Below are 23,579 nucleotides of genomic sequence, written 5' to 3'. Positions count from 1 at the left end.
CACTACAACCCTCTCTTCTCTACTCTTCCTGTTTCTTTCAATCAGCCTAGATTACGCCACTGCTGTCACTATCTTCGTCTGTTTACTCTATCTATCTATCTCTTATTCCTCCGCCCCCTTTTTATCCTCTCTCCTAGTGTTCATCCTCCTCTTCTACACTTGCTTCAAGTGAGATTTCATTCCTCTTTTCTCTCACTCTGTCTAATTCTATCGCCTTTTCTTCACCTCTCCTCTTACTAAATCTGCTTCTATCTGTTATTTCTCCCTCACTATTTCCCCTTCTCTCTCTCCGTCTATATGTTTCTAGCTCTGTCTTTCTATTCTCCTCTTCCTTCCGTCTGCTTGTATTCACCTCGTTTGCTTTAACTACAACAATCCGAATGGTAAGTCTGCATTTTTGTTTTTTTTTTGCTATCGAGAGAAAAACTAAATTTCCACACACCCCCATATGTTTTTACTACGTGTGTATATGCATGTTTGTTTGTATACTTATCTGCCACCGGACCCTGACTATTTTTATTTAGAGCTGTTCATGGTGGGCGATAGCTCTATAGTAGCACTTATGGAGCTACTATGCCCGACTGTGTGTATACGTTTGTCTCGAAACCTTTTCTATCTGTAAGCCCGTCTCTCTTGTTAGGATCTCCATCTGCTGATAAACGGACTTAGTAAAGACAGAGGAAACGGTTGGATGTTCATTCCAGTCGGTAGTCACTTCTTCCAAAATAGAACTGAAGGCCTTGTTTTTGTTTGTATATTTAGCTGTCGTGGAGTTGGCATCCGCTTCGTGCTACGATCACCAGAGAAGCTCTCTTAACCTGCCACTAACACACGACTACGGTAGGTCGTAAATGAAACCTCACCCCTCTCCATGTAGTCTAACATGTTTTCTCCACTATAGGGCTCCGGAGGTGGTGGATATAAAAGGAAAAGAAACAAGAGGCTAATGAATGGTGTCCACAATTTTGGGAATCCCTTTACTTTTCTATCCACAAACATTGCTATGACCTACTTGCTATTTCATCCTTTGTTCTTTTCTCTCCATCCGCCATATTTTGCTTGCTACTCTTACTCGCTCTACTTCCCTCTTTTACAAACGCACATACGCAGGCACACACTCTCTCATAACTAATACTCTTTCCCTTTCACTCCCCTCTCTTTCTATCCCTCCTCTCTTATGAATCTATTTTCTTTCTATCTCATTTTCACATATTCTTTTATTTCTTGTCATTATACTATTTTCTCTTTACCTATTTTCTTTCTATCCCCTTTCTACGTATTCTTTTAGTTCTTGTCATTATTTTATTTACTTACTATTCTTTCTGCATGTTTCCATTATATTTCCTTCTCTCTCTCTCTCTCTCTCCGTCCTGCAGACTTTAGAATCCAACTTAAGACTAAGGCTTTTGTTTTTCTTTCAGTTTTGTAAAACTGATCTGTTTACATTTACCTATTTATCATATATACCCACCTTTCTTTCTCTCTCTCTTCCTCTCTCTATAACCAATTCGTTAAGACTATATATATATATATATATATATATACATACATACATACATACACAAAGTACAGTTCTGGTGTTTTAATGATAACCAAATGATTCAGTCGCTCGAATTACTTATCAAGAATTGGGTTTGGGGTGACAGTATATTGTTGATGTATCTGGATTCTCGATGATGTCTCATGTTTGTTGGTGGTATGCTACATATGCACGCAGATTCATACACCTGCTGTAGTTCATTTCTGGACATCGCACCTTCCATTCCTTCGGCCATATTCGGCAGCACGCACTCGTCTCGGGGGGGGGGGAACATCTACCACCCTTCCCTCTTTTAATATTTTATTATTTCTTAAGGATCACTTGTGTGCACGCATACACATTTTCACATGTACATACATACAGCATAGTAAGGACACAATTAAGCACCAATAGTCACTGTTTTAATGAGTAAAAATACCAAAATAGAAGCAGCAGAAATATAAATAACGAGAGAGAAAAAAAGAAAAGAAATCCAAACTACACTATCTTGTTTGGGTTATGCGTTATATTGCTATTCTAAACTTATTTTCAACGTTTCTTTGAAAGATTTTAAGTAGAATTAGATTCAATATGTTTCGTAAAGAGTCGAAAATAATTGCAATGGTTTCTGAAAGAAACAGAGAGTCCCTGATTTTGTGTCCAGTTCAGTTTAGTCGGGTTGGCAACGACTGCTGCTTGTTCGCCGATAATCTAGTTCGTTGGTCACATAGTTGAGTGTGTTACTAAATCCATACTCGATAAAACAGCATGCATTCCAGCAACTGCAACTAAGCACAACACACAGTAGTGTTTGTGATGTGGAAGGGTGTGACTCGACATACACTACATGCATTCTCTCTCTCTATCTCTTTCACCGTTTATGTCGCTAACAACGTGTGCGTATCGGAGTCGAATAGAACCCATCGTATGTAGTATATATATATATATATATATATATATATATATATATATATATATATATATATACATATATACATACACATAAGTATAGTATCTTCTCTGTATTGTGCTCCCGTTAAGTCCGTGATTTTGTGTGCATGTTTTTGTGTTCTGTATACTTTCGCAACGTCTATTCTGTCTTATACTACGGCAACATATTGTAGTCTAATGTTAGTTGCCAACTAGACACTGCAACTGTAAGACTAACTAAAATAGCATGCCGTATGAGATTTCACTTAATTACATTTTCATTAATGCCGTTATTCAATTCAGCGCAGGATAGACATGAAAAGGGACCGGATTGGAACCGTCGCATCATTAATTTATTAAAAGGGAAGGAAACGAGATCGTTTAGTAGTGGTGGACTTATTTATCCTATCTTTTGCACTTATGGTGTCTTAATTAATTGTACACCTTTAATGCACACATGCGTAGGAGTCAAAACACAACCATAATATATATATATATATATATATATATCGTTTGTAGAAAACAAATCCGAAAGAAGCACACTCGAAGATGTAGAGCAGTATATATTATACATTTAATATATATATATATTTATATATAGGTGTATGCACGCGTACATATATGCGCATGGAGTCGTAACTTGCACCTGGTGCACCTAGAGGCGAAACTCAGAGTAGTAAGACACCGACTTGACCAAAATAAATATATAATGGTAGTTGAGTACTCCTTTTTTTCGACAGTCAGCACTAAACACATGCATATATATATATATATATATACACACACACATACTGAAAAATAGTACTCAATACATGCATTTGGGTATAAGCTTATTTCACCCCGTTGCTACTCATTTTTCTCGTTTTGTATGAGTACTACTTCTGTATATATATATATATATATATATATATAGTATCTATGGCTTTCTGTAATGCAATAATAGCGCAGCAGAGTTTATCTAACAGAATGTTATAAGGACGATAGTGAAAGAGACCTAATAATTGCGTTGTCAATCTGGGAAGCCACCATTGTACACTCTTTCAATGCGCTTGTACTTTAGACTATCAGTTGGTTGCTTAAGTAAAGTATTTATTTTCCTCCGCGTGTAGTTTTGTAATTTTTGTGTATTAGTTTGAGCTACACACCCGTCTGCATTCGATTTATCTCTCCCCATTATTTATCCTAGTTCAAGCTCAATAAATCTTTTAATTTTTTTTATTCGCAACTTACTCAGTGCGATGTTGGAAACAGTTGATTGCGTTATATGTAGTCCGTCTACCCAGCCGATCAATAATGTTGATTTGTAGCCCCATTTTAACTCAACCCAGTAGTTTGTAGTAGTAATTTAAAGTAGTGTGGAAAACATCAGTGGAGCTTTAGTTTCGTTCATGTTTGCATATCGTCTATGTATACATGTACAGTGAGTGTGCCCCAAGTTACGCTAATCTCTCTCCCCGTCTTTACCAATATAAAACTCATATCGAGTATGTTTAAAAAAATCTAGTTTGTAAACACAATTGTTTACCTGATTATATATATATATATATAGTTGCTCATGTTATTTTGCTTCAGGTCAGCTCGAACTGAGCAGATTTATCATCAAATATGTTCCTATCGTGACCTCATCTTTTTATTCAACTGCAGCGTGCACTTAAGAATACATTATCTGTAGGGTGTGATACAAGTGAGATTTGGCTGTTGTTTTTAGTAGGTCGAATGACCACATAGCTGCGCTTCCAGTGGCTCCTACGTATATCATGTTTGTGTCTCTAGATTTGGATACTTCTCAGGAACCAGATTGTCCCAAACGGTTCCGTTTACCAAATTGTTTACAATAGCAAACTTTCGACCCTCCTGATTCTTTAGTTCATATCTCGTTCTGACTGATATTGTTATATTTTTCTGGCATGAAAGCGGTTTAATTGAATAGTTACCAGCAATATGTTGAACTAAATCAATCGGTTGCTTATAATCAATAACTGTGTTTATAAGGAAACACTACCTATCAAGCAAAATTGCTTATTTTCATTTTTGAGTCTGATTTTTAGGTCAAGAATATAGTAGGCTGTGATTTGCTTGCTTTTTCTATCGTATTACATTAGGTTTCGTTGCTCGTGTTTAAGCCTTAATTTGGTCCTGATTAGGTAAGTCCATTGATTAGGAGCATCCACCCGAAACAATCTTCGATATTTTTTCAAGCATAGTGTATCCGATATGGTTTTTATTAACAGATAAAATTTATTTTTGAAAGACGATACGGTGTAACTTGAGAAAGATTTGGTTACTACATACTGCAGGTTCAGCGATCATGTCTCCTCGATGGCATTAATGATGTAATCAGGTAAAATGATTACGATAAAAAAAAAATCAAAGCCAGTCGAGTTGTGTGAATTTAGTTCGCAGGAACTCATTTGAGTTAATTAAAAAACTTCGAGTTGCGAGTTGTAGTTCTTATGTATCATATATTCCTGTTCTAAAAAAGAAGGGGAGAATAAAATAGCTCCCCACTCAACCACGAAAAACACGTGTCTTTATGTCAGTGTGTGTGACTGAATGTCAAAGGTCATATAATTTGATTATTACTGTTTTATGAGCTGTTGATTTTCGTCGTCGTCGTCGTCGTAGTAGTAGTAGTAATAATAATAATAATAAATAATAGATTGGTGTTTACCGAAGTAGTTTGCAGGTGACAGTCGTTAGTTACTATAGTTACTTTTAAGCTAGTATTTATTTATTTATTTGTTTATCTTTGTATTATTGCGGATCTTTACCGTTTGACGTACAGATTAAAAAAAATAATTTTTGTAACTAAACACTTTCAAGATCCATTATTGCTTCTATTACCGGTACTGCTGCTATTATGACCAAACCTGCAAGAGATGTCTCAACGCGGTCGTTCGACATGCTAGATATAGCACGATAATCTCCCTCAGATCACATCCTTTCGTCATAAAAAACAACAACAAAAACAAACGGAAGGACTCATTGAGTAAACAAATGCGATGGTCAAGGCTGGAACCTCTTTGGTCATAGGTTTTGCTCGATCAAAGGTTAAGGGCTGAACAGTAACCGCTCCGAAAATAACATCGGGTTTGCTCCCTCTGTGAAGTATGGGAATTAATAATGGAGATAATTGTTAATTATTCACTTCAACTTGTATCATGTTAATTAAAATCCTACTATTTGCTGATAAAGGATTCACTCCGAAATGTCAGTTATGTCTTTTTAGCCACCGCACACTGGGATAGCTCAATATTCGTGATAAAATGATAAGAACAATCGCCTTCCATGATTATTTTTCATCTCGTATTAACTCCTTTCACTACTAGTTTGAACCAACTAAAAAGTTATGTGGTCATTCTATCAGCTGAAAATAGCAGTCAAACTTTCCTCATATCACATCATGTATCTCAAATATAGGACACACTGGATAACATAGTCTTCGATACACTGTGTCCGAATAAAAGACAATATAGATGTTGACAGTTCTTTATTTGAGAGATGAGGAATTATTTACATTTGACGGATATTTGTCCTCATCTTGTTTCTTGTTAACACAACGTTTCGGCTGACATACCCTCCAGCCTTCATCAAGTGCCTTGGGGAAATTTCGAACCTGGGTTCTCATTCTTAAGGTATTTTTCGATGTTGTTGTTGTTGTTGTTGTTATTATTATTATTATTCGGGTCACTGCTTGGAATCGAACTCGGAATCTTGGGGTTAGTAGCGTAGTTGTTAAGAGTTCGATTCCAAGCAGTGACCTGAATAATAAAAACATCGAAAAAATACCTTAGGAATGAGAACCCAGATTCGAAATTTCTTCAAGACACCTGATGAAGGCTGGAGGGTGTATCAGCCGAAACATTGTGTTAACAACAAACAAGATGAGGACAAATATCCGTCAAATGTAAATAATGTAAATACTGTATGGATGTTGACGGTTGGGAAAACCTTTCATCATATATTTCTCAACCAAGGATGATATGCATTCTAACAACAATAGTTACCGGGAAAAAGTCCTGTCGCATTGCGATTTTCGGGCCTAAAATGTCTCAAAACCCTAAATTACCATGTATACAACTGCTACATGTGCAGATAATCTACTGTAATACAGTTGGCCTGCGTCCATGCTGGGACACCACCTTGAAGGGCTTAGACAAGCAAATCAACCCCAGTATTTTTATGTCTGGCATTCATTCTGTCGGTGTCCTTTCCTGAACCGCTAATGTATTGGGACGTAAACAAATCAAGGCCGGTTATCAAGCAGTGGCGGGGGACACGTACAAACTCAAAGACACACACACACAGACACACACTATATATATTATATATATATATATATATATATATATATATATATATATTAAGGTATGTAGAAAAATACAACATGGACAAGAACGTATAACTCTTAGAAGACGATACAATAAACACGGACAGGACATTCGAAACCCTCAGTCTTCAGTCAAGAACCGGATCATCGTAGTAATTTCGGCTGATTAATCTTGAACACTCACACACACGATAGACTTCCTCACAATTTCTTTCTCCCAAATTCACTCACAAAGTATTGGTTGGCTCGCAGCTATAGGAGAAGACGCTTGACCAAGGTGCCGTTTAGTGGGACTGAACCCCAAATTATGTGTTTGCAAAGCGAACTGTATTTCATTATTTAATGTGTGTGTGTGTGTTTTGTTAGAAGTGGAGTGAGAAATACTTCCCGAGCGAACATGCTTTTATTCTTGTTTCAGTCATTTGACTGCGGCCATTCGGGAGCACCGCCTTTAGTCGGACACATATCGACCCCAGGAGTTATTCTTTCTAACCCCAGTACTTATTCTATCGGCACTTTTAGTCGAACCGCTAAGTTACGGGGACGTAAACACGCCAACAACGGTTGTTAAGCGATGGTGGAGGAAAACTAACGCACACACACACACATAACTAGCTTCTTTCAGTTTCCCTCTAACAAATCCATTCGCCACTCGCAAGGCTTTGGCTGGCCCGAGACTATAGTAGAAGGATTGCCCAAAGGTGTCATGCAGTGGGACCGAACCTGGAACCATGTGGTTGGGAAGCAAGCGTCTTACCACACAGCCACGCCTACGCCTATATACTATGTATTCCCTGCTCTCCTGGTTTAATCTTAATTTTTTGTGTAAAAAGTGCGTATTATATACAGAGTTTTATGGTAATTTGTATTTAACAACACAATATTCTCATTATAAACTAATCCCCTTTATTTCAATATATACTGATTACTTCTGAGTTTTGCCAACTGAGTTTAATCAACATCACTGAAGAGGTATAATAATACCGAAACATGTCCGTTGCTGTTTACCATTTGGTCTCTGAAGAGAAGATCCACTCCTAATTGAATCATCATTATTCTTCAGATATTTCGATTTGCTGATTTTATTGAAATTATCTCCCTTGTTTTTTGAGCGTAGATTTTTTTTTAATACAACCAAGAGGTAGGTCGAGATATGTAATATAGGAAGTTGTTTATTTAACTCACTATGTTACATATTTGAGTCCCTATTACATTTGTATTTAATATACAGGAAGTAGAATGCAGTGAGCTGGCAGAATCGCAATTAGCGAGGTGGGAAAATGTCTAGCAACATTCTTTGTTCAAATTCCACCAAGGTTGACTTTGCCTTTCATCCTTTCGAGGTCGGTAAATTAAATGCCATTTGAATCTCTGGAGTCGATGTAATCGACTTATCGACTGCCCTTAAAACTGCTGGCTTTGTGCCAAAATTTGAAACTATTAAGTATATCGGAAGCTTCTCTGCGTTATTGCCCGTTCAACTTATATTGTGCAATTAGTTAGAAAACGTTGAGAGCGAATTCAGACTAAAATTGGACCACACGCTCTAACGACCGATTTTATACACATACAGTATATTGTTGTTTTACTGGCTCGTTTATAAAACACAATGAATATAACTCCGATATATTTTAGTTCATTGGTTCTCCACAGTTTTTGATCTATGGAGCCCCTTTGATTCCTATTTTATTCAGACGGATCCTTATAGCCATTAGAAGTTTTAAAAATCCTATTGTATTTTTATAATTAAGCATTATTAGGAATTGTATAAAAAACATGTTGAAATATTTTGTGTATTATAGAAGTATAACCAATTTATTGCATATTAAAGCTTAATAACAAAATCTTCTATGGACCTTGGTTGAGAACCTTCGGTCAGTTGTCTTAAGAGAAAAGCATACTCTGGAAGAAATATAACTATTGCGCTCGCGCGCACGTGTGTATGCATCTTATCTATTTTATGAGTAACCTACTTTAAGTTTACTTCCTATATTACACGTCTCAGATGACGTCCAACTTAGCTTGTTTGAAATGTAGCCTTCTCTAGACCATCTAAATTTACCTGAAAATACTTGGACATATTTTTTTAAATATGTAGTATATAAGGCATATTAAGGCGAAATGCCCCTAATAGATAAGGTTATCCATCTATCTACTTGTTCGTTGGTTATTAATCAAAATCTTTCCCCGGAGTTTCAGTCCTAATTAAATAAAGCTATGGTCAATGATATTTCAGGAGAATGTAGAAACTATATTATCTAAAGTACCATTTCCGTATTTTAAGACAGTAAGGTCGTGGTTGTAAAGAGATAAGGTCGTAATTTCTAACAGATTGCAGCGATCATTTAAAGTAAGGTTTTCCATGAAACAGCGAGTAGGCGAAAAATGCTGTGTAACCACATTTAATGACTCTTTCGTTGACATTTTCACTTCTGCATTCAAATCTCGCTACTCTTCCGCTTAGCTTTAATCCTTCCAGGGTCGATAAAGCAACAACTCGTCCCACTTACAAATGTTAAACCTTGTTTATGCCCAAGGGAAAAATCAATATTTACCAGTCCAGGCTAGTTTTCTTAAAGAAAATAAACGTAAATGCGATATCGTTGATAATAATTTCCCCATGGGAAACTGCTCCCATGTATTGATTTACTTTTTTTTTTCTTTACGAAAATAAATAAGCTGGAAGATAATAACAGCTAATCGATTCATCTTTAAATATAATGTAAATATCAGCGAAATTTAAACTCCAGAGTGGGACAAGAGATGTAATAAACAACTAGTCTTTAGGGAACCTTCAGCGGAGAGCACTCTGTTGCAGGCCAAGCGTACTTCGAGCTCGGAATCCAGTGTGGGGGACAATTCCTTTGTATCTGTCTTTCCTCCCTTCCTCTCATCAATCTTGGATGCCTTGAAAATGGTCAAAGGTGATACCGTTTATCATCTAAGTTATGTTCCAATCATAGCAGGAGCTGACGTGACTGTGTGGTTATCAGGTTTGCTTCCCGACTACATGGTTTCGGGTTCAGTCCCTTTTCGTGGAATCTTGGGGGCAAGTGTCTTTTACAATAGCCACGGGCCGACCAAGTCTTGTGAGTGGATTTGATAGATAGAGCCTGAAAGAAGTTCGTTAGTATGTATGTGTGCACGTTCGCACGCACGTGCGTGTGGTGCTTTTTCTTTTTCTTATCGTGATATCTTACGATTGTTGTATATAGTTGTGATTCATTTCCATTATTGTGCGAAAACATGTCTGGCTATGCGAGAAACATCATTTTGCTTAAGGGTAAGAAAATCCGCTTCAACAAAACGTCATCCGACCCGTGCAAGCATGGAAAAGTGGACGTCAAAACGACGATAATCAGGTTCCTTTGTGATCGTTTATTTCGTCCCAGGTCAAACCTGATTGAGCAGACCTATGATCAAAGGCATTCCAACCATGACCTTACCCTCTCTTCAGGGCTTTGTACGAATTCATTATCTGTCTTTTCCTTTCTCGAGATGGTAGTGTAACTTGAGTAGGAATTGGTTGCTATTTCTAGCAGTTAAGTGATCATGTGGAGGAGACACCGTTTTTGTTTTGGCGTAGCTAATGGTCAATTTTAACCCTTTGCCTGTCCAAAGCATTTTCATAAGTTAGTTCTAAACGTTCCCGCTTATTTTTGAGACTTGGTTAACCCCTATTCCATACGTTCTAGTAATATAAATCTTTCCTTTCGTAAGACCTATGTTACTCCAGTACAGTGGTTTTCAACCGGTGCTCGTATGGCCCTTGGGGGGGTCCACGTAAGATATTGTTAAAATATATGTGTAACAAATTGGTTATACATCTACATTACACAAAATATTTTAACAATTTCTTTTAATAGAATTCCTAATACTTAATTATAAAAATATGATAGGATATTTTAAACATCGATTGGCTGTGTGTGTATGTGTGGGGGGGACCTGAGTAAAATGGGTATGAAAGGGGTCCATAGGAAAATATAATTGAGAAAAAAAATTGAGAATAGTTGTAGGAGTGGCTGTGTGGTAAGTAGCTTGCTTACCAACCACATGGTTCCGGGTTCAGTCCCTTTGCATGGCACCTTGGGCAAGTGTCTTCTACTATAGCCTCGGGCCGACCAAAGCCTTGTGGGTGAATTTGGTAGACGGAAACTGAAAGAAGCCCATCGTATATATATATATATATATATATATATTATATATATATATATATATATATATATATATATATCAACCGAAATTGCGAAGATAATCTGGTACTCGATTGAGGAAAGAAAACTCCGAATGACCCGTCCTTGTTTTCTTTGTATCGTCTATCTGGATGTTTTGTTGTCCCATTTTTGTATTACCTAACTGTCCGGATGTTTTGCGTTCTTGTCCCATTTTGTATATATATATATATATATATATATATATATATATATATATATGTGTGTATGTGTGTATGTTTGCGTGTCTGTGTTTGTCCCCCCTAACATCGCTGGTGTGTTTATGTCCCCGTAACTTAGCGGTTCGGCAAAATAGACCGATAGCATAAGTACTAGGCTTACAAAGAATAAGATCTGGGGTCGACTTGCTCGACTAGAGGCGGTGCTGCAGCATGGCCACAGTCAAGTTACTGAAACAAATAAATGAATGCGTATCATATACAATGCACGACGCCGAGGCAATGTGTCATCTGTATTACCTGTGATACGCAAGACAGGTTAAATCACCTGCTTCTGACATTGTCCAAACCCATTAGCTGACACGTATATAGGAATCTAGCAATAGGCAGTATCAAAGCACTCGTCAAAATTATAGTCCTTTCGTTATACACGGCTGTGAATTGCACTAGTTATTATTGACATGTACGGACCATAGACAATCAAGTATATTTGTCACAGACGCAGTATTTATCATCCATTCCGTAATGGAATGGATGATAAATTTGATATTTTTTTCTTGGGCAGGCGGCTGTACTTTTGTCGCAGCATCTACATTCAGCTCTGCAAGTCAGTGAACTACCGTGTTACTTGCTGCAGCTTGGAATGGTGAACTACTATACCACCCAGGTGAACTCGGCTGTTAGTAGTCAGTCAGTGAATTAAATTGCAGAGATTTAATGTCTCAATCAGGTGTATGGCGTAACTGCACTGCAGCGTGACGCCTTGCTATAGTCTGATGGACTGGGCCACTGAGTTAAGTGTCTTTGTCACGGATACAGTACAGAAACGATGACAGAATGCAAACCCGTTTTGATTAAAAAGATTATTTTAATCTACTATAGGTATGGTTGTGGAGGCACATGGCCTAGTGGTTAGAGCAGCGGTCTCGCGGTCGAGGGATCGCGGGCTCGAATCTCAGACCGGGCGATGTGTGTGTTTATGAGCGAAACACCTAAGCTCCACGCGGCTCCGGCAGAAGGTAATGGCGGACTTCTGCTGACTCTTTCGCAAACAACTTTCTTTCACTCTTTCCTCCCGCATCTTGCAGCTCACCTGCGACGGACCGGCGTCCCGTCCAGGTGGGGAACCTATACACCAAGGAAATTGGGAAACCGGCCCTTATGAGCCAAGCGTGGCTCGAGAAGGAGGTATGGTTCTATAGCTAAGAAGCTAACTTTGGGCAAGTGTCTTCTTCTATAGCCTCAGATGGAAACTGTGTAGAAGCCTGTCGTATATGAGTGTGCGTGTGTGTCCCCCGTTCCACCGCTTGAGAACAAGTGTTGGTTTGTTTATGTCCCCGTAAGCTAGTGGTTTCGAGAAAGAGACTGATAGAATAATTACCAAATTGAAAAATAGTATTGGAGTCGATTTCGACTAAAACCCTTCGAGACTGTGCCCCAGCGTGGCAGCAGTCCAGTGATTGAAACAAGTAAAAAAGAATATATATATATATATATATATATATATATAATCAATCATTATTACCATCATCATTTAACGTCCGCTTCCCATGCTGGCATGGTTTGGACGGTTTGATTGAGGGCTGGTAAGCCACTATGCTGTACCAGGCTCCAATCTGATCTGGCATGGTTTCTACAGATGGATGCCCTTCCTAACGCCAACCATTCCGAGAGTGTAGTGGGTGCTTTTCACGTGCCACCGGCACGGGAGCCAGTCAGGCGGCAACACACGAGTAAGCACATAAGTGCAAAACAAGGTGGGGAAAAATAGTACTCGAATACCAAAGGCAGAGTAATATGCAAAATCATCGCAAAAATTGCTACTCAGAGTTTCACGTTCCCGTTCGTCGGCAGTTATATATATATATATATATATATATATATATATCCAGCTCTCGTCAATCCCAAATCCTTGGTCTCTCTGTAACATTGATCAGGCGAACCGAGTCCGCAATCAAGTTTCCAGTCCTCTACACCTGTAAACTGTATGCACCCGTGTTTCTTCCTCTCGCTATCCTTATCCTATCACATCCCACTCGATACTTCTCTTAAACCCTATTAAATAATTCCTTCTCAGAACCCTCTGGAATTACCACCCTGTCTACATTAAACTGGAGCTAATCTAACAAGATTAGCTTCAGTTTAGGGCCGATTGACGATGTTCCAACTATGTCCATCTCGTCTTTTTCCTTATTCAGGTATTGTGTATTCAAGGCAAACAATATCCGAAATATTCTTTTAAAATGGTAAAGTTTGATTTGGAGGTGATTTGGCTGCTATTTCTGTTGCAAGTCAAGTGACTAATTAGAGCAGTGGTTCTCAACCGGGGTTCATATGACCTTTGGGGTGGGTTCCATACAAGATTTTCTTAGAATTTATTTGCAATGAATTGGTTATACTTCCAGAATACACAAAATATTTCAACAATCTTTATATATAAAGCTGAAGTTGTCTGTGTGTGGCAGGTTTGGTAGCCTTCAACTAACACTATCCCCTCCGAGACTCTGCGGCGCAAGTTGACCAAAATTGAGAGTATGATAGAAGAAGGCTTGCTCTTCATTCCGTAGAATTCAAATCGGACCATGTTAAGACCAAAAATTATTTACATCAAAAAGGTGATTTTTTTTCTCTATGAAAATCCCTATTTTTTACGATTTTTTTACTGCTGTGTCGCCATTTTTGGGTGTATTTCAACCAGGAAAATATTCACTTAAAGATAATAACAAGCTACATAATGCAAAATTTTTACTTTTCAAAAATTTCAATTCTAAAGTGTCGAAAACAAAATAGATCTGGGCAACGCCGGGCTATACTGCTAGTTTCTTTATACAATTCATAAATAATATTTGATTATAAAAACGTAATAGGATTTTTAAAAACAGGGAATGGCTCTGGGGGTCCACCCAGATAAAATAGGAATCAAAAAGGGGTCCATAGGTAAACATTGGTTGAGTACCACCGATTTAGAGGGTACCTGTACATTACTGAAGATCCGACTGACCATCGATGCCACGAGTCTGAGAGGGACGTTAAAAGCTGCTGTCCCACAAAACTTTGCATTTATCCCAACTCCTATACTCGGATATTTCACATCGCATCGCTAGCGTAGCTAGAGTGTGTGCCGCCCGGGGCGGCCTTTCCGTTTGCCGCCCCCGGACACCACGAAAAACATATTGCTTACAGCAGACCCGAAAGTGCTGCCCGGAGAAGACCACCCCTACCATCGCCCCCAGCTACGCTAGTGCGTTGCATGTAACATACATACATACATTCATGGCGCAGGCGTGGCTGTGTAGTAAGAAGTTTGCTTCCCAACCACATGGATTCGGGTTCAATCCCGTTGTGTCGCACTCTAGACAAGTGTCTTCGGTTTTAGCCCCGGGCCGACCAAAGCTTTGTGAAGAGATACACGCGCGCGCGCGTTACTGTCTGCATGGAATTGATTTACATGATAATTGTAAACGAGTGTCACCGTTGTGCAAGCAGTGTCCTTCGTTTCCAGTCTTTCGTGAAAACACGTCTGGTTGTGTGGAAATATACCTCACTTGGAAACAGTTGGGGGTTGGCGACAGCATAGGAGAGTGGATGTTAAAACGATGACGGAGGACGATGATGTATGTATGTATGTATGTATGTGTGTGTGTATTTATTAAACTTTGACTTCGAAGTTTACAAAGAAAAGGTTTAAGTTTCATCCAGTTTCTTGTACAAGTTTTAATAAATATGTTCTCTTCTAAAAGCATTGAATAATCTTTCAGTTTAACGTTAAATTGTTTTTATATCTAACTTGACATAAGAACAAAACATCGCGCGCGCATGCGTGCGTGTATACATTGTTTTTTTTATGCATGTATGTATTTACCGATCCATCCCGACCTAATATCGTATTCAAATCCCTTTAATACCGATGGGATAAAAATCACAAATCTTCGAAGATTTATTACTTCTCCACGAACGAAAACCCGCTGACGTAAAGGATGGGCTATTGATAAATCGTTCGCCTTCGATTTCAACGACAAGCATTCAGTTCGTTCGATGATCGGCTGAACTAGATTAACGTTAGGTTAACGTGTAAGTGGATGAATATCTTCTTCGGACACGTGTGTTCTTATAACGTAATTCTCTGGTCGAATCAGTGTCAAACAAAATGCGTCAAGTCTGCAACTTTGAATTACAGGGATTAGCCATCTAACGAACTTCCTCTCCGTTTCCGTCATCCCCAGTGGCTCTAAACCGGGGTCCATTTTGTTGTTAAAATTTATGTGCAATAAAGGAGACGTGGCTGTGTGGTAAGTAGCTTGTTTACCAACCACATGGTTCCGGGTTCAGTCCCACTGCGTGGCACCTTGGGCAAGTGTCTTCTACTATAGCCTCGGGCCGACCAAAGCCTTGTGAGTGGATTTGGTAGACGGAAACTGAAAGAAGCTCGTCGTATATATGTGGTGATGGGTGACAAGCACACACACACACATTCAACGGGTTTCCACACGAGTTTCCGTGTACCAAATCTACTCAAAAGCCATTGGTTCGGCCCAAAGCTGTAGGAAGATACTTGCCCAAGGTGTCGCGCATTGGGACTGAACCCAAAACCACGTGGCTGCAAAGCGAGTTTCTTAGTCATACAGCCATGCCTGTGCCTGTCTGAAGAAAAAACAAAAACAATAACAAAGAAAAAGATTTATTAGCGTAGTCCTAGATGCACTATGAAAAAATTAAAAGAAAAATTGTCGTATGAGGTGGTCATGGTTACAACGCCCTTGATTAACCACATGTTTGCTTGATTAGCATTGACAACAACAACTATATTTTCATGCATGTGCCATGTTTATTTAAGAATTATTTACTGGACATGAAAATGCGATCTTGTTTCTTTTTTTTTTTTTCACTATTTAGCGTACACGTGGATATCGCTTGTTTGCAGGTCAGCGCGCACATATACAAGCTAGTGGTTGGGTCGGTCTGTACAAATAGATCTCTATCTCGTCCCTGATTAGATGTCTCTATGCTTTGAATACATGTCTTGAAATCTCTATTAGTGTTTGTGTGTGTGGGTGGTGGTGGAAGTAAGAAGAAATATCTATAATTTAAAAGAGGAACTCTTTGTAACAAACTATGATGATTATGTTAGTTGTGGTAGTGATGGGGAAATTTTGTGTAGCATGACGTTTGTAAGCTATCTAGCCGATTCCGAGGATTGGGTTTCGATTCTCAGCGAAAACCTGCACAAAACTGCATTATCTCATTTACAAATATACAAGGCGATGTGATTTGCAGAATCATTAGAGTTTCAGATAAAATGCCTTGTGCGCCGGGCGAAATGCTTAGCGGTATTTCGTCTGCCGCTACGTTCTGAGTTCAAATTCCGCCGAGGTCGACTTTGCCTTTCATCCTTTCGGGGTCGATTAAATAAGTACCAGTTACGCACTGGGGTCGATATATTCGACTTAATCCGTTTGTCTGTCCTTTTTGTCCTCTCTGTGTTTAGCCCCTTGTGGGTTGTAGAAAAATAGGTATTTCGTCTGTCTTTACGTTCTGAGTTCAAATTCCGCCGAGGTCGACTTTGCCTTTCATCCTTACGGGGTCGATAAATTATGTACCAGTTGTGTACTGGGGTCGATTTAATCGACTAGCCCCCTCCTTCAAAATTTCGGGCCTTGTGTCTAGAAAAGAAAAGGATATCTAATTGCGGTACTTTGCATTCCAAGTTCAAATCAGACCGAAGTCAACTTTGGCCTTTCATCCTTCCGAGGTCGATGAAATATAATACAAGTGAAAGCAATAGTGGTCGATTTAATATTCCGATAAAGCATCTGAGATGTGAATGGAGTTGGAGTTATAAAAGAATACTAAGACTTCATTTATGCTGATAAATGCCTTTGGACAAAACACAAAGCGTAGAAATATATCGAATTTCTTTTCTGCCTCATAAATCTGAGGCCTTTACTCTCACAGTCAATGAAATCGATAAGTTATGTCCAGACAGAAGGAAGATGTGATGGGTATGTGTGTGAGATATATATTTATTAATTTATTAAATCACATCTAAGCAGCTTAAGTCATTATTATGACACTCGACGGCAACGTAGCAGCAGGAACGAAATTTTAGATCGCTGGATGCCTTTCTACTAGGTGATTCTATTTAGCCCCAGGTCAGCCCCGATCGGTTTCACCTATCTCTTTAGGGGTGTGTCTAGAACAACACAACCTATCCCTTTCCTTATTTAAGAGGTTAGGGTGCGAAGTGAGAGATATTTGGTTATTATTTCTAGCGAGTCGAGCGACTACATAAAGAGTCTCGTTAGCTCGTATGCTGTCTAGCTTTTTATTTCTTTTGAGCTCAGGTCAAACACAGTTCAAAATAAGCCTGATCTAAGTTTGAGGTCAAACTTTTTACCCCTAAATATTGTATGTTTAAGATAACATTATGCATTATGTCTGCACTTTTTCAAAGATGGTAGTGTGATTTGGCTGTTATTTCTAGCAGACCATGCGACTGCATTAGTTATACTCTTTCGTGTGGAGTTCAGATCAAACCATGCTGGACGTTCCCATTTAGTTTAACTTGCGAATCATCAAACTAAGAACCAGTTATATACTGGGGATAGCAAGAAGAGATAAGATTGATTCAATCGTCAACCACCTCCTCCTTTGGCAACTATGAAAAACATAAACAAGCCATATGTTGTCTTGCTACAAATAACAATAAAATCACCTCCTAAATCATCTGTATTCTTGAACACCCCTAAAGAAAAAAATACATAGAGTGGCTGTGTGGTAAGTAGCTTGCTTATCAACCACATGGTTCCAGGTTCAGTCCCACTGCATGGCACTTTGGACAAGTGTCTTCTACTATAGATTTGGGCTGACCAAAGCCTTGAGAGTGGATTTGGTAGACAGAAATTGAAAGAAGCCTGTCATATATATATATATATATATATATGTTTGTAATTCTGTGTTTGTCCTCCCACCATTGTTTGACAACCAATGTTGGTGTGTTTATGCCCCTGTAACTTAGTGGTTCAGCAAAAGAGGCTGATAGAATAAGTACTAGGCTTACAAAGAGTAAGTCCAGCATGGCCACAGTCAAAAGAAAAAAAAATACAGGGTAGTCCTTGCTGAAACACTTTTGATCTAAGATTTGCTTGATCTGAGTTGACTTTGGATTAAACAATAATAGCAAAAGGTAGCGTAGCTGCAGTGGGGTGATGGGGTGAGCTGACTCCAGGGACCACTTTTGTGAAGGCAGCACTTTTGGGTCTGCTGTATAAGCCTTTATAGCGTAACTGGGGGTCCCTGGGGTGGGGATTAACTCAAGGGCTGCCTGAGTGGTACATGCTCTGGTTACACTTTTACAGGGCAGCAAAAACAAAAATGTTGTTGCAGTATTAACGACCCTTTAATTCTGAATTTAGATTAGTGGTTCTCAACTGCAGCTCCCACGGTTTCCCACTAAAGCTCCAGTTCAACCAAAACCTTATGAATGGAGTTAGTGTGTGTGTGTGCATGTGCATGCATGTGTGTGTTACCATATCCTTGCCGTGACACCAAGTGATGGTTGAGTGTCATCATCAAGCAAGTGGTGTCCTTCATTTCCAATCTTCTTTAAAAACATGGGGATGATCATTATCATCGTCTTCATCATTGTCATCATTATCATCATCATCATTGTTTAACGTCCTCTGTCCATGCTGGCACGGGTTCGACAGTTTGACAGGAGTTGTCTAGTCGAAGCTTCACTGTCTGTTTTGGATGGCTTGATGCCCTTCTTAAGGCCAACCACTTTACACTGTGGACTGGATCTTATTTTACATAATTCAGCACTGATGACGGTCACCAAGTAATTCACGAGACAAAGATTTTTTGAGAGGGGAGGGTGTTATTGGAGGAGGTGATCTTGTGCCAGTTGAGAGGTTAGAGTGGATATATTAATTTACTTGAAAATGGGTGAATGTTGGTAACAGGAACAGCAACTAGCCTTAGAAAATCGGCCTTAATAAATTTCATCTGACTTTGGCAAGGATTGAAAAGTGGACACGAATCTTCAGCATTCAGATAACTTTGTCAAATGTGATGCTTATTTGTTCAAATTGTTTTCAATTAGTCATGCCATGGCACATAAGAGAAGAAAAAGATCTCATAACATTCAAACAAATCCTGGACGAATATCTCCAACAAATTCCAGATAAACTACCTACACTCGGAAATAATAACTCTTACTCAAACAGGCTAAGGGGTCCAAAGAAAGACTGTAATATGAAACAATCATTAAATGTCCTTTCCAAGTGGTGCTATTAAGTTAGACTTGGCCTGGGCCAGTTCTGGCTGAGACTTATCTGAGTTTCATTATCTTATGGCTTTCAAGACAGCGAGCTGGCAGAAACGTTAGCTCACCGGGCAAAATGCTTAGCGATATTTCGTCTGTCTTTATGTTCTGAGTTCAAATTCTGCCGAAGTCGACTTTGTCTTTCATCTTTTGGAGTCGATAAATTAAGTACCAGTTGCATACTGGGGTCGATCTAACTGACTGGCCCCCTCCCCTAAAATTTCGGGCCTTGTGCCTAGAGTAGAAAATATCTTATGGCTTTCAGATTTCAATGATGTGATTATTTATTTCTAGAATGCATTGTAGGATAGATATGAAAGGCCAGATCTGGCTCGTTTGAACATAGAACAGGTAGAATATTTTGACTGGATATAACTGGTTTAAATGCTGAAGGGTTAACGATGATGATGATGTATGCCCTACACTTTATTCTTCAGTGTCTTATTTTTTAAGACTATAAGATGTATTTGAGAGTGATTTAGCTGCTGTTTCTAACAGATTGGGTGATCCTATACAGGCTTTCGTGTCGGCTTCAAATCAAACATTTTGTTGTTGTTTAGTTCCTAGTCAGCCCTGATCAGGCAGATAGACCTATGATCAAAAGTATTCTAGCTCTGACCATTGCGTGGTGATGGTAGTATGCTTTTATATTGAAAACATTGATTTTTTTTATTGAAAATAAATTTTTTTTATTGATAAATATTAAGTGAGATTTATAATTCTTCTATTTTGGGTTACTGCAGAATTTGTAGACATTCATATCTATATAAAATACCATTAGATTTGTCTGTATATTGAATGTGGTTTGGTTTATGTATATATGTAATGAAAGTATGTATGAATCATCATTGTTCAGTTTTATTTCAAGATTTCTTACCAACAGAGAAGGAGCTGTTTTCTAACCTAAATCCAAGACTCCTTTATTGGAATTTCAACATCAACAATAGATTATTTTTGTTTGTATGTATGTGTGTATGTGTACAGATTTGTATGTTTTATTTTATGTATGTATTCTCATGTATATAGTTACATATCTAGACATGCTCATATATATTTAAATGACAAACTTCTGGAAAGTTTTACAGATTTTTACAGTTCAAGTGATGGATTGGATCTGTAGTATGTATGTATGTACATGTGTGTGTGTGTGCATGAATGTGTACATTAGATATTTTGGAAGGAAGAGAGGGAGAAACAATACTGTGTGGTGCTCATACATTTCCTATGCTATTTGTAGTGTAAATGAAGGAAAAAGCTGTAGCAGGGACATTTGTTTCTTTCAAAGGAAAAATTAGGGTTGCATAGGATTCAAAAAGAAGTTTCAAACTCTAATTTTCAATTCTAACTTATTTACTGCCACTAACAACAAATTTATTGATGTCTGTACAGAGTTTTAGATCAGGCATGAATATCACAACCCACTAAATAGGTTCTTGTTGCAGTCTGATGGCTTGTGTTCCTCAATGACCCCTGAGACCTGTACCATCCGAGTGTAAGCTCCTAGTAGGGTCTCATGCTGGACAGATCAAAAGATAGAGACCAGATGAGTATGGATTCATATTTTAGCACAAGACGAGCAATCCTGGTACTTATTCTACAGACCTTGAAAGGTTGATAGGCAAAGTTGACCTCATTGGAATTTGAACTCAGTACATAAAAATGGACAAAATGCTCATCAGCATTTTGTCTGATGTGCTAATGCTTCTGCCGGCTTGCCACCTTGTGAGGCCAGACTAATATTGACCACCTCATTCCAGGGATAAAAACGGATTTGCTTAGGGCTAAAATCCATGCGTAGAAAAAAGCAAAGTTACAGAAGCATTGATCATTATCATCATCATCATCATTATTTAACGTCTGCCTTTCATGTTGTAATGGGTTGAACAGTTTCACAGGTGCCGGCCATGCAGGAACCTGCACCAGACTTCTGTGTTTGTTTTGGCAGGGTTTTTATGGCTGAGTACCCTTCCTAGCTCTCACCACCCAGTAGAGTGGACCAAGTGCTTTTTACATGGCACAAGCACAAGTGAGGTTGGTTTTGGCATGTTTTTTACTGCTGGATGCCCTTCCAAATGCCAACCACTTTACAATGTGGACTGGATGCTTTTTAAGTGGCATCAACAAGACCTGAGAGGGAAGGATTTCCCTCAGGGAACATATGTCTGATGTGTAAGTTGAGATGGAATCCACAAGAGAAGTGGAAGCAAGGCTGAAAGCAGAAAAGACAGCCCAGAAATGAAAACAGTTGAGAAATATCGTTGATGGCCTCCATAGGGAGCAAAAGACTTAATCTTTTTTTTTTTTATGAATATCATAATATCCTATTTCTCCTCATCAATTTCAGGCTTCAAGTTCATGCCATGCATAAGGATTACATATTTTGGTTGCACATTTTTAGACAATGCTAATCATCATCATCGTTTTGCATCCACTTTCCATGCTGGCATGGGTTGGATGGTTTGATATGGAGCTGGCTAGCAGGAGGGAGCTGTCCAGACTCCCAACTGTCTGTTGAGGCATGGTTTCTACAGTTGGATGCCCTTCCTAATGCCAACCACTTAACAGAGTGTGCTGGGTGCTCTTTATGTGCCACTGGCACAGGTGTGTTAATGCAGTGCCACCAGCATGGACGTGCGTTTATGGGGCACCAGCATGGGTGTGTTAACACAGCACCAGCACAGGTGCTTTTAAGGGGAGTTAGAGAGATTTATGGTATAATATATTGCACAGTGACAATGTTAGCTACAAACTACTGACCGATTCTATGATGGATGGTGCAGAACTACTGTCAGGAATCAGGTGATAATAGAGTAAGAGAATCAAGGATAAAAGGCAAAGTCGACCTCGGTGGAATTTGAACTCAGAATGTAGCAGCAGACAAAATACTGCTAAGCATTTCACCCAGCATGCTAACGTTTCTGCCAACTTGCTGCCTTAATGAAGAAATGTTGGAAAGTATTCGTTTTTTTACTTGTTTCAATCAATGGACTTTGGCCATGCTCGGGCACTGCTCTGGAAAAATTTTACTCAAATAATTCAAACCTAGTTCTTATGTTTTTTTTTTTAAAGTGTGATATTTATTCTATCATTCTCTTTTATTGAGCGGTTAAGTTATGAGTATGTAAACAAACCAACACTGGTTGTCAAGAGGTGTGGGGGACAAATACAAGCACAAAGGCACGCGCGTGCACACACACACACACACACGCTCGCTTATGCACATACATTCATATATATAGACAGCTAGATAGATATCGCCATCATTTATCATCCATTTACCATGGTGGCAGGAGTTGGACAGTTTGACAGGGGCTGGCCAGCTGGAGAGCAGCCCAGGCTTATATATATATATATATATATATATATATACAAAATACACACACACACACAAATGGATGTTAAGTGATAAATGACATGAGGCTTCCACACAGTTTCTGTCAAATTCATTCACAAAGCAGTGGTTGGCTAAGGCTATAGCGGAAGACACTTGCCCAAGGTGCCATGTAGTGGGACTGAACTTAAACCATGTGATTATAAAGTGCACCCATAGAAAATTCAAACTGATGTACCAAATAAATCTCACAAAGGAAAAAGCAATGATAAAACAGGTTGAGGGTTAGGATTGTTAAAATGTGCCCCAAGTTGGGTATATTCCCTAGATATGAGTAAACACACAAAGGCCATATTTCTAGTGAGATATCTTGCAAGTGATTTTGTTAACACAGAAGCCACACATCCATTTCTTCAGCAAGTTCCTTTGTTCAAGTTTAGTAACAAGTTGATATAGACAAAAAGAGTGTCATCACTTATTGGGTTGTGCGGAAAGTTTGTGCCGATTTTTAAAGGAAAGAAAAAGGTCAATAAATACTTGCCATTACATTTTTAATCAACCAAATATGAACCATTTTGTTGCACAATGCGTCTCCATCTTTCCTTTAACTTGAAAATACCCTCTTCCCAGAATTGAGGGGGTTTCATGGTAAAGAATTCATCAAGATATCTTTTTACGTCATCCAAGGAATTGAAATTTTTACCATTTAGACTATTCTGCAGAGACCTGAATAAGTGGAAATCCGAAGGAGCAATA

At 38.7% G+C, this 23,579-nt stretch overlaps 1 protein-coding gene across 4 annotated transcripts in view; it reads left to right on the top strand.

Moving 5' to 3' along the window:
* The first annotated feature begins 40 nt into the window (after window positions 1-40).
* The window catches only part of LOC115215226, a 105,208-nt gene continuing 81,669 nt past the window's right edge, over window positions 41-23,579 (top strand). For 2 of the 4 annotated variants that reach the window (XM_036505220.1, XM_029784448.2), the window contains exon 1: window positions 42-383. The gene's annotated coding sequence lies outside the window, so the exon portion shown is untranslated. Of the gene's footprint in view, window positions 384-661; window positions 841-23,579 lie in introns of those variants that run through there. The other 2 variants (XM_029784449.2, XM_036505219.1) reach the window with 2 other exon arrangements.

The sequence above is a fragment of the Octopus sinensis genome, linkage group LG8 (genome assembly GCF_006345805.1).
Source record: "Octopus sinensis linkage group LG8, ASM634580v1, whole genome shotgun sequence".
Classification (NCBI taxonomy): Eukaryota; Metazoa; Mollusca; class Cephalopoda; order Octopoda; family Octopodidae; genus Octopus; species Octopus sinensis.
The sequence above is the reverse complement of the archived record's forward strand: the minus strand, read 5'-3'. Positions and strand labels throughout refer to the sequence as shown.